The following is a 12,179-nucleotide window of genomic DNA, read 5'->3' as shown; positions in this document are numbered from 1 at the left end:
GACATAGGTTAATAAAATTATATGGGTTTTAGTTACACACTTTCATAAAAAATAATTTGTATACTTTATTCTGTTCACCACCCGAAGTCAAGTATCCTTCCATCTCTTTTTACCCTTTTTTACATCCCCCAACTCCTTTTATTTAACGACTTCACATCTCTCACTCAAACTCCAACCCCTGCCCTCTCTGACAGCTGAGTTCTCTTTTCCATTTCTATGAGTCTGTTTTTATTCTCCTTTTTAATTCATTTTGCTCATTAGATTCCACATATCAGTAAAATCATATGGTATCTGCCTTTCTCTGACTGGCTAATTCCACTTAGCATAATAATCTCCAGGTCCAGCCATACTATGGGAAAAAGTAATATTTCCTTCATTTTTTTCTTTTTTTATAAATAAATTTTTATTAATTTTAATGGGGTGTCAATAAATCAGGGTACATATATTCAAAGAAAACATGTCCAGGTTATCTTCTCATTCAATTATGTTGCATACCCATCACCCAAGGATAGATTGTCCTCTGTAACCTTCTATCTAGTTTTCTTTGTGCCCCTCCCCCTCCCTCTCTTCCTCTCCCTCTATCCCTCCTTTCCTCCCCCCTGTAACCACCACAATCTTGTCCATGTCTCTTAGTTTTGTTTTTATGTCTCACCAATATATGGAATCATGCAGTTCTTGTTGTTTTTTTTTTTTGATTTACTTATTTCACTCCATATAATGTTATCAAGATCCCACCATTTTGTTGTAAATGGTCTGATGTCATCATTTCTTATGGCTGAGTAGTATACCATAATGTATATGTGCCACATCTTCTTTATCCAGTCTTCTATTTTTTTTTACAGTGATTAAAGACTTTAAGCAAACTCTTGGCCAATAGAGCAAGAATCCATAAAAGAATAGTGTCCTTAACATGTTCACCAAGTCCAAGTTGGCACCAACACCATTCCAAATCCCTGCAAATGCAACCCAACCCCAGTTCAGTCTGTTAGGAGCTGTCACAAGGAGCAGGAGTCCAGGAAAAGTCCACATCCAGGAAAAGTCTGCATGGCACTGGAATTGTTGTCAAAATTCTATACTTTGCAGCTCACGTCCAAGTCCCAATGACCACTGCTTGTAGCTGGTGATGATTCAGGTAGACAGGAAAAGCCATCTGCAACATGTGTGGCAATGGAGCTTCTGTTCTCCTCTGCCTGGAGAGATGAGACCAGGTTGCTTTTCCCTGGACTCTGCAACTGTGGCGTGGTAAAGAGAACCTTGGGATACACTAAGCTAAGTGGCAAAGGTAAATTCATAATAGAAGTTGCAAAAGGGGAAAGAGAACTTTAAATTAGGAGTAGGTCCCAGCCTAAAATATGAGTGGGCCATTGAGGTAGGAGGAATAAATGAAACACTATATTAAACAAAGCAGCAGAAAATAGGACTATCAACACCCATAAAAGAGAACTTCGAGGGAAGAATAAAAAACCTGACTATTCAGGCAAGACATAGTTAAGTGGCCCTTGTGCAAGTGAGATCAGTTTACCTACTTCTTGGAAGAAATACCCTAGGCTCATCCACAGTGTTATAGATGGAGCTGATGGCCCTGGGCACCTTCAGCCTTCCATGGAAAACCACAGCATTCTGGGCAAGGTTAGGTCATAGGTGGCTGGAGCAGGGCTGGAAGAGACTGAACCCTCCCTTAGAGGAGCGAGGGGGAAGCCTACCTGTCAGTGTCCCTTTTTCCTCACAGCAAAGGCATGTAAGCTCAATGACCTTCCTATTCACTATTGAAGCAGGACCCAGAAGGAATCCTATAAGATCCCTTTGGGGTGTTGGAGCATTTAAGGGTGTATCCTAAAAGCTGGTAGTTCACCTGATCTCTATTGGGCTTTTTCTGCCTCTTGATACCTTAAAAGCCATGCTCAGAAGATCTTGCTGAGGGGTTTGAGGATCCCCATCTGCCAATATAAACCTGTTCCATATATCTGGAGCTATTTGGAAAAAGACAAAACAGTGTTATTGGTTGGATCAAATAAAAGATGGTAGAAGTTTGCAGGAGAAAAAGATTTGGCATCTCCTGTTCATCAGCATTCAAAAGAAATTTAAAAATTTTTATGTAAAAATCATGATATGGTAGACCCTTAGGAGTTCCAGGATATGACCCCCCCTTTTAATTTTTTTTAAAATGACCTTAAAATATTTGCTGGGTACACTTTAATAATACCTTGACTTTAAAGCTTCTAAGAGATACCCATAATTCGAAAGGTTTGACAAAATACAGTAAATGCTTTTGCTCCATATGCAGGAGCATTGTCAGTTTAACCAGTTTAGGAAATCTAATAATACAAAAATGCATACAGACAATGAGCTATAACATGCTTAGAAGCCTCTCCTGTTCTGACAGAGTTTACTATGAATCCAGAATAGGTATCCAATGTAATGTGAACATAGGACTATTTTCCAAATGAAGGTAAATGAGTAACATCCATTTGCCAAAGTTGACCTGGTAGGAGTCCTTGAGGGTTAACTCCAAATGATGGGAGAGTTTGTAGTATAGGACCCCTTGAACAGGATTTACCAATTTGTCATGCTGCTTCCCAAGAAATTTGAAACTGTTTACTCAGGGCTACAGAGTTCTGGTGATGAACAGTATGAGACTGAATTGCTCAATCTGTCATGGCTGCTCCAAATAATTTTCTTTTGAGTAGCTTTATCAATAAGGGCATTACCTTGTGCTAAAGCTCCAGGGAGAATGGAGTGAGCTTGAGTATGTCCTATAAAACATGGAGCTCTATGTTGACATACAAGTCTTTGAAGTAGGAGAAACTGCTGAAATAGTTCATCCGCAGTTGTCCCTAAGACAGCAGTCTTTATAGTAGAAACAAACACAAGTAAATATTTGCTGTCTGTATATAGATTGAAGGAGGAATATGGCAAATGCTGAAAAGCCATAATAATGGCATATAATTCTAGTCTTTGAGCTGATTTTAAGTTGACTGTTTCAGTATAAAGTTGTCCATTGATTTGCAAAAGCGATTTGCCATTTAGTGGAAGTTTCCCAGAGCCATTGTTGTTGATCCTTTGAAAAAAGGAGCAACAATAATTTTGAGGCTCAAAACCTATAAACTGTAAGGGTCGCCTATGCCCCTTGATAATCCAGGAGGTGACAAGATCAAAATATGGAAGTGTATTCCATGGACTATTAGATGGCTCAATGTACCCAAGCTATAGCTGCTCTTGTACCAATTGAGAAGCTGCCCTAAGTTTCTCCTGAGAAAGGGGCCATTGGTCTACCCATACAGGATTATCTGCTTTCCAAGTAATTGGATCTGCACAATGCATTATTGAGGTAGCAGGAGCTACCAAGGTACTTATGCTAAATTCTGATATCCTAATCCACACCTTCTGGTATTGGGTGCCACTTCGATGGGGGTGAGAATTCCTCACTGTTCTTTCCCTAGTCCCTAGTGGGCAAAAATCCCTGATCAAGCATCTGAGTACTGACTAAACCATTACGACTGACAAGCAATGCTCCCGTATTTTTCAAAACATCTCTACCCCACAAATTAACTGGCCATCCAGGGAGCACATAAGGCTTAAAAAATCTAGAATAACCTTCTTAATCTTCCCAATTTAAAAATCTAGAACTTTGTTGAGGGAATTTACTCTGCCCTATAACTTGTAATTCAGTGGCTACTGCATGAGTGGGCCAGGAAGGAGGCCAACGTAGCTTAGCAATAACAGATAAATCAGCTTCAAATTCTAAAAGTCTTTTAAATTTATGCCCATGTATTATTAGTTCCACTTCAGGATTTTCTGAGCTATTTTTTTAATCCAATTAGCAAAATTAGTGGAGCCAAATCACCAATTTTCTTGGGGCCCCTTTTGAAGGATGTGGCCTGAGAAGCAGAATTAGCATCCTTATACTATTCTTCTAACTGCCTGAATTAGCCATGAGACAATTCCTTTTTTTTTAATTAATTTTAATGTGGTGGCATTGGTAAATCAGGGTACATATGTTCAGAGAAAACATCTCTAGGTTATTTTGACATTTGATTATGCTGCATTCCCATCACCCAAAGTCCAATTGTCTTCCATCACCTTCTAACTGGTTTTATTTGTGCCCCTCTCCTCCCACAACACCCTCCCTCTCTGCCCCCCCACTATGTAACCCCCACACTCTTGTCCATGTTTCTGAGCCTCATTTTTATGTCCAACCTATGTATGGAATCATATAGTTCTTAGTGTTTACTGATTTACTTATTTCACTCAGTATAATGTTATTGAAAGTCCATCCATGTTGTTGTAAATGATCCAATGTCATCATTTCTTATGGCTGAGTAGTATTCCATAGTATATATGTACCAAAGCTTTTTAATCCACTCGGCCACTGACAGACACTTGGGCTATTTCCAGATCTTTGCTATTGTGAACAATGCTGCCAGAAACATGGGGGTGCATTTCTTCTACTCAAACAGTGCTATGGTGTTCTTGGGGTATATTCCTAACAGTGGAACAGCTGGGTCAAAAGGCAGTTTGATTTTTAATTTATTGAGGAATCTGCATACTGTTTTCCACAGTGGCTGCACCAGTCTGCATTCCCACCAGCAGTGCAGGAGGATTCCCTTTTCTCCACATCCTCACCAACATTTATTCTGTGTTGTTTTGTTGATGACCGCCATTCTGAGTGGTGTGAGGTGATATGTCATTATGGTTTTAATTTGCATTTCTCTAGTGATTAATGATGTTGAGCACTTTTTTATATGCCTATGGGCCATCAAAATGTCCTCTTTGAAGAAGTGTCTATTTATTTCTTTTGCCCATTTTTTGGATTCGATTGTTTGTCTTCCTGGTATTAAGTTTTACAAGTTCTTTATAAATTTTGGTTATTAACCCCTTATGAGATGCATTGTCAAATATATTCTCCCATTGTGTAGTTTGCCTTTTTATTCTGTTCTGATTGTCCTTAGCTGTGCAGAAGCTTTTTAGTTTGATAAAGTCCCATTTGTTTATCCTGTCTTTTATTTCACTTGCCTGTGGAGACAAATCTGCAAATATATTGCTGCGAGGGATGTCAGAGAGCTTACTACCTATGTTTTCTTCTAAGATGCTTATGGTTTTACGGGTTACATTTAAGTCTTTTATCCACTTTGAGTTTATTTTTGTGAATGGTGTAAGATGGTAATCTAGTTTCATTTTTTTGCAGGTAGCTGTCCAATTTTCCCCACCATTTGTTGAAGAGGCTGTCTTTACTGCAATGCATGCTCTTACCTCCTTTGTCAGATATCAGTTGTCCATAAAAGTGTGGGTTTATTTCTGGGTTCTCAGTTCTGTTCCATTGATCTATATGCCTGTTCTCACACCAGTACAAGGCTGTTTTGAGTACAATGGCCTTATAATATACCTTGATATCCGGAAGTGTGATACCTCCTGCTTTATTATTCCTTTTCAAGATTGCTGTGGCTATTCGTGTTCTCTTTTGGTTCCATATAAATTTTTGGAATATGTGTTCTATATCTTTAAAGTAAGTCATTGGTATTTCAATCGGTATTGCATTGAATTTATAAATTGCTTTGGGTAATATAGACATTTTAATGATGTGTATTCTTCCTAACCATGAGCACGGTATATGCTTCCACTTATTTCTATCTTTCCTGATTATTTTTCTAAATGTTTTATAATTTTCCAAGTACAAGTCTTTAATCTCCCTCATTAAACTTATTCCTAGATACTTTATCTTTTTGGTTGCAATGTAAAACAGGATTGATTCCTTAATTTCTCTTTAAAACAGTTCATTGTTAGTGTATAAAAATGCCTCTGATTTCTGAGTATTAATTTTATATCCTGCCACCTTGCTAAATTCATTTATCAGGTCTAGTAGTTTTTTGACTGTGACTTTAGGGTTTTCTATGTACAATATCATATCATCTGCAAATAACGATAGTTTTACTTCTTCTTTTCCAATTTCAATGCCTTTTATTTCTTTTTCTTGTCTGATTGCTGTGCTTAGGACTTCCAGAACTATGTTGAATAAGAGTGGTGAAAGGGGACACTCCTGCCTTGTTCCTGATCTTAAGGGGATTGCTTTTCATTTTTGCCCATTGAGTATGATGTTGGCTGTGGGTTTGTCACAGATGGCCTTTATCATACTGAGGTATGTTCCCTGTATTCCCACACTGCTGAGAGTTTTGATCATGAACGGGTGCTGGATTTTATCAAATGATTTTTCTGCATCTATTGAAATTATCATGTGGTTTTTCTCCTTCCTTTTGTTTATGTGATGTATCACATTGATTGATTTGTGAATATTGTACCAGTCTTGCCTCCCCAGAATAAATCCCACTAGATCACGGTGTATGATTTTTTTCATATATTGCTGGATCCAGTTTGCTAATATTTGTTGATGATTTTAGCATCTAAGTTCATCAGGGATATTGGCTTATAATTTTCTTTCTTTGTGTTGTCTTTGCCTGGTTTTGGAATCAGAATTATGCTCTCCTCATAAAAGCAGCTTGGAAGTATTTCCTCCTCTTGAAGTTTTTAAAATAGCTTGAGAAGGATAGGATTAATTATTTTTTGAATATTTGGTACAATTCACTTGTGAAGCCATCAGGCCCAGAACTTTTCTTTGTGGGGAGTTTTTGATAACTGTTTCAATCTCATTTCATGTAATAAGTCTGTTTAGGTTTTCTGATTTTTCCAGATTAATTTTTTGGAAGATTATATGTTTCAAGGAATTTGTCCATTTTATCTAGGTTGTCTAGTTTTTTGGCGTACAGTTCTTCATAGTATTTTCTTGCAATATTTTGTATTTCTGTTGTGTCAGTTGTTATTTCTCCACTCTCATTTTTAATTTTATTTATTTTAGTCCTCTCTCTTTTTTTCTTGGTTAGTCTGGTTAAAGGTTCATCAATAATCTTGTTTACCTTTTCAAAGAACCAGTTCCTCATTTCATTGATTCTCTGTATTGTTTCTTTAGTCTCTATGTCATTTATTTCTGCTCTGATCTTTATTATTTCCTTCCTTCTACTAGCTCTGAGCATTACTTGCTGTTCTTTTTCTAGTTCTTTTAGATGTAGGGTCAGTTTGTTTATTTGAGCTTTTTCTAGATTCTTGAGGTATGCCTGTAATGCTATGAACTTCCCTCTCAGGACTGCTTTTGCTGTGTCCCATATATTTTGAGTTGGTATATGCTCATTTTCGTTCATTTCTAGAAATTTTTTAATTCTTTTTTTGATCTCATTCTTTACCCATTCATTATTTAATAACATATTATTTAGTTTCCAAGTGTTTGAGTATTTTTTAATTTCTCTGTTGTGGTTGATTTCTAGTTTCATGCCATTGTGATCAGAGAAAGTGCTCGATATGATTTCAATCTTCTTAAATTTGTTGAGACAGCTTTTGTGCCCTAATATGTGGTCTATTCTAGAGAATGTACCGTGAGCACTTGAAAAGAATGTACACTCTGTTGTTTTAGGGTGAAAGGTTTTAAAGATATCAATTAAATCGAGTTGATCTAGTATGTCCTTTAAGTCTGCTGTTTCTTTGTTAATTTTCTTTCTTGAGTAGCTATCTAATGATATTAGTGGGGTAATGAAATTACCTACTATTATAGTATTGCTGTTGATCTTGCCCTTTAAATCCATCAAAGTCTGCTTTTTATATTTAGGTGCTCCTATATTAGGTGCGTAGATATTTATAATGGTTATATCTTCCTGTTGGATTACTCCTTTTATCATTATGTAGTGACCTTCTTTATCTCTAACTATAGTCTTTGTTTTAAAGTCCATTTTGGCTGATATAATTATTGCTACCCCAGCTTTTTTTCCATTTCCATTTGCGTGAAATATTTTTTTCCATCATTTTATCTTCAGTCTATGTGCATCTTTTGTTTTAAGGTGTGTTTCTTGTAGACAGCATAAGTATAGGTCCTGTTTCCTTATCCATACAGCTACCCTATGTCTTTTGATTGGATCATTTAATTCATATACATTTAAGGTTATTTTATTTATATAATTGTTTATTGCCATTTTATTCTTTAAAACTCTATTCCTCTTTTGCTATATTCTTTTTCTCCTTTGATCTATTTACAACAGGCCCCTTAGCATTTCTTGCAGCCTTCGTTTGTTTGTAGTGAATTCCTTGAGGTTTTTTTTTTTGTCTGAAAAGCTTATTTCTCCTTCAATATTAAATGATAGCCTTGCTGGATAAAGTAGTCTTGGTTGTAGGCTTTTCTTCTTCATTACTTTGAATATTTCTTGCCATTCCCTTCTGGCCTCAAGTTTTTCTGTTGAGAAGTCAGAAGTCATCCTTATGGGGGCTCCTTTGTAGGTGATAGTCTTTTTTTTCTCTAGCAGCTTTTAATATTTTCTCTTTATCACTTAGCTTTGGTATTTTAGTTATGATGTGTCTTGGTGTTGATTTCTTTGGGTTTCTCGTTAATGGAGTTCTGTGTGCTTCTTGAACATGTGAGATATTTTCCTGCCTTAACTGAGGGAAGTTTTCAGCTATGATATGCTTGAACAAAGTCTCTATCCCTTGTCCTTTCTCTTCTTCTTCAGGAACCCCTATAATGTGGATGTTATTTCTCTTCATATTGTCACTGAGCTCTCAGAGTTTTCTCAGACTTTTTGAGTCTCTTCTTTTTTCTGCTCTGCTTCTGTGCCTTTATTTATCTTGTCCCCTAACTGGCTGATTTGATTCTCAGCTTCATCCATCCTGCTTTTAATTCCTTCCATTGGGTTCTTCATTTCTGATATTATATTTGTCATTTCTGACTTATTTTTTTTTATTAATTCAATGTCCTTTTTTATATTTGCTATCTTTTTATTTAGGTGTTTGTAATGACCATCTATTGTTGTTCTAATATCTTTGAGCATCCTAACAATTGTTATTTTAAACTCTGCATCTGGTAAATTGGTTATATCTGATTCATTCAGGTCCTTTTCTGGGGATTTCTCTTGATTCATTTTTGTTGCATTTCTCTGCCTTCTTATTTCTCTGTGTAAAGGAAGGTTTTGGCCACTGGAGTCCACTGGGTAAGGCCTCTGTTCCCTAGGTATGGTCTGTCTGCAGGCCTGCCACCCCCTCTGCTGTTGCTGCCTAGGGCGTTTGGGTATGGGCATTGCCAGTGCCTGCCCACTGGGGCTGTTACTGTGTTTTCCACCAATCCTTCATGGGAGTGGCTGTGATCACGTGCTTGGGTGTACAAGCCTTGGTGGCCTTGGCCTTGGACCCGCCCCATGGGTGGCATTATGCTTGGCCCTGAGGGCAGTGGTGAAGCACCTTTGCTCAGCTGCAGGTCTCCACCTGTTTCCAGGCTTTTGCCCCGCCCTTGCAAGAGAAGTCCACTTGTGGGACAGCTGCAAGCCTTGGCTCCACAGTCCAGGTGGAACTGCGTGCCCACACTCAGTAGCAGAACTCCACCTGTTCTGGGTTTTTGGCTCCACCCCTGCAGGAGGACCCGGCTCCCAAATCAGGCCACAAGCCTTGGTTCCGTGGGTGAGGCAAGGCTGTGCTCCTGCACCCTTGCTCAAGGGCTGGTCTTCACCCCTCTGGGGTTCCCACCCTTCCCCCGCAGGCTGGATTACAGATGGCCTGCAACTGGAATTGACTGCTTTTGCATGCCCCCTCCTCCCCAGCTGGGCAAGACTGAGCTCACACCTGTGCCCAGTGGTGGCTAGCCGGCTTCCACCCTTGCAGACAGAACTGAACTTCCGCATCCTGCCTCTGCCCGCCCTCCGGTGAGCCCTCAGCTATGTGGGGTGTGGGTACTGCAGCTCAGACCCTAAGACTCACTACTGTAGTCCCAAAAGCGACTCTTCTAAGTGGCTTTGCTCTGAGTGCCACGAGAGAGCTTGTTTGGCTGGTGTCCTGCTTCCCTTTGCTGGTATTGCTGTTTCCAGGGGAAATATTCACTTCAGATATGGAGAGTGACTCGTCCCAGGGGTTAGGGTGGCTGTCTCCCAAAATGTTTCTCCCTGTGCCTCCTAGATTATACTCTCTTCCTGCTACTCCAGTACTCTCCTCTCTCCCATCCCCCAGAGCCCTGGGTGAGTGGTTGTGGGAGAGGTGTTTTGCACAGTCCTTTTAAGAAGAATCTTGGGTGTGAGAAATCTGTCTCTTTCTCACAAACTGTATCCTGACTTGTTTCCAGCTAAATACTGTCCATACGCCTGTTCTAGGCTCTGAGGCTGCAGCCTGGGGCTTTGTTCCTGGGAATCAGGACCCTCCCCTCTCTGCTAAACTCACTTCCCACCACGGGAGTCTCTCCTGGCTGCTGTTCACTCCAGGGAGCTGGGCAACTCTCTCCATGTTTCTGCTTTTCCTACCAGTCTCGGTGTGGTTTCTTCAGTGTTCCTTGGTTGAAGAGTCCTCTTAGTTTAGTCCAAAGTTGGTTTTTCTAGATGATAGTTATTAAAATTAGTTTGTAATCCACTTTGGTTCTGGGAGTTGGATGTTGGTACGTCCGCCTACTCCAGCATCATCTTGTCTTCCCTTTCCTTCATTTTTATGGCTAAGTTGTAGCCCATTGTATAAATATATCACAGTTTTCATGATCCGTTCATCTCCTGATGGGCACATAGGCTGGTTCAAAATATTGGCTGTCATAAGTAATGCTCTAATATATATAAGCTTGCATATGTTATTTTGAATATGTTACCATAGGCAAAGGAAACAAAAGAAAAAAATAAAGAAATGGAACTACATCACATTAAAATGTTTTAAAAATTTATAGCAGAGGAAAGGCCACCACTAACAAAATGAAAAGAAACCCACTAAATGAAAGAACATATTCACTGATACATCTGATAAAGGTTTAAGATCTAAAATTTATATAAAAAAAAAACTTATAAAACTCAGCAACAACAACAAAAAAAAAACCCACACAAACAATCCAATTAAGAAGTGGGAAAATCTGACCAGGCAGTGGGACAGTGGATAGAGCAATGGACTGGGACATGAAAGACCCAGGTTCAAAACCCCAAGGTCGCCAGCTTGAGCATAGGTTTATCTGGCTTGAATGCGGGTTCACCAGCTTGAGCATGGGGTCACTGGTTTGAGCATACAATTATAGACATGACCCCATGATCGCTGGCTTAAACTTAAAGGTTGCTAGCTTGAAGAATAAGGTCACTGGCTTGAGCCCAAGGTCACTGGCTCAAGAAAACAGTTACTTACTCTGCTGCAGCGCCCCCCCATCAAGGCACATATGAGAAAGCAATCAAAGAACAACTAAAATGCTGCAACAAAGAATTGATGCTTCTCGCCTGACCAGGCAGTGGTGCAGTGGATAGAGGGTCGGACTGCGATGCAGAGGACCCAGGTTCAAGACCTTGAGGTTGCCAACTTGAGTGCAGGCTCATCTGGTTTGAGCAAAGCTCAACAGCTTGGATGCAAGGTCACTGGATTGAGCAAGGGGTCACTCGCTCTGCTGTAGCCCCACGGTCAAGGCTTATATGAGAAAGCAATCAATGAACAACTGAGGTGTCGCAACAAAAAACCAATGATTGATGCTTCTCATCTCTTTCTGTTTCTGTCTGTCTGTCTCTATCTATCCCTCTCTCTGACTCTCTATGTCTCTGAAAAAAAAGCCAATAAAAAAAGAATTGATGGTTCTCATCTTTCTCCCTTCCTGTCTGTTCCTATCTGTTTCTTTCTCTGTGTCACTGTCACTAAAAAAAAGAAAGGGGAAAAAATCTGAATAGACAGTTCTCCAAAGAACATATATAGATGGCCATTGACATATGAAAAGACATTCAATGTCACTAATTATCAGAGAAATGCAAATTAAAACTACAATGAGATATAACCTCATACCTGTCAGAATGCCTATCTATCATCAATAAGTAAAAAAAAAATGCAAGTGTTGACAAGAATGTGGATAAAAGGGAACACTTGTGCACTGTCAGTAAGAATGCAGATTGGTGCAGCTACTGTGCAAAGCAGTGTGAAGTTTGCTCTAAAAATTAAAAGTGGAACTGCCTTATGACACAGCAATTCTACTTCTTGGAATATATTCAAAGAAATCTGGGCAATTAATTTTAAACAAAAGAGCCTAAAACATGCCATGGATTAAAAAACAAAGAAACACAAAAGTTTATTTAATAAATGGAGTTGAAAAAATTGGAAAGCCACACAAATGAATTGAGACTGTTATTTGAGACTATAAGCAAAAATTAACTCAAAATAAATTAAGG

This window comes from Saccopteryx leptura, chromosome X (assembly GCF_036850995.1).
Source record: "Saccopteryx leptura isolate mSacLep1 chromosome X, mSacLep1_pri_phased_curated, whole genome shotgun sequence".
NCBI lineage: Eukaryota > Metazoa > Chordata > Mammalia > Chiroptera > Emballonuridae > Saccopteryx > Saccopteryx leptura.
The sequence above is the reverse complement of the archived record's forward strand: the minus strand, read 5'-3'. Positions refer to the sequence as shown.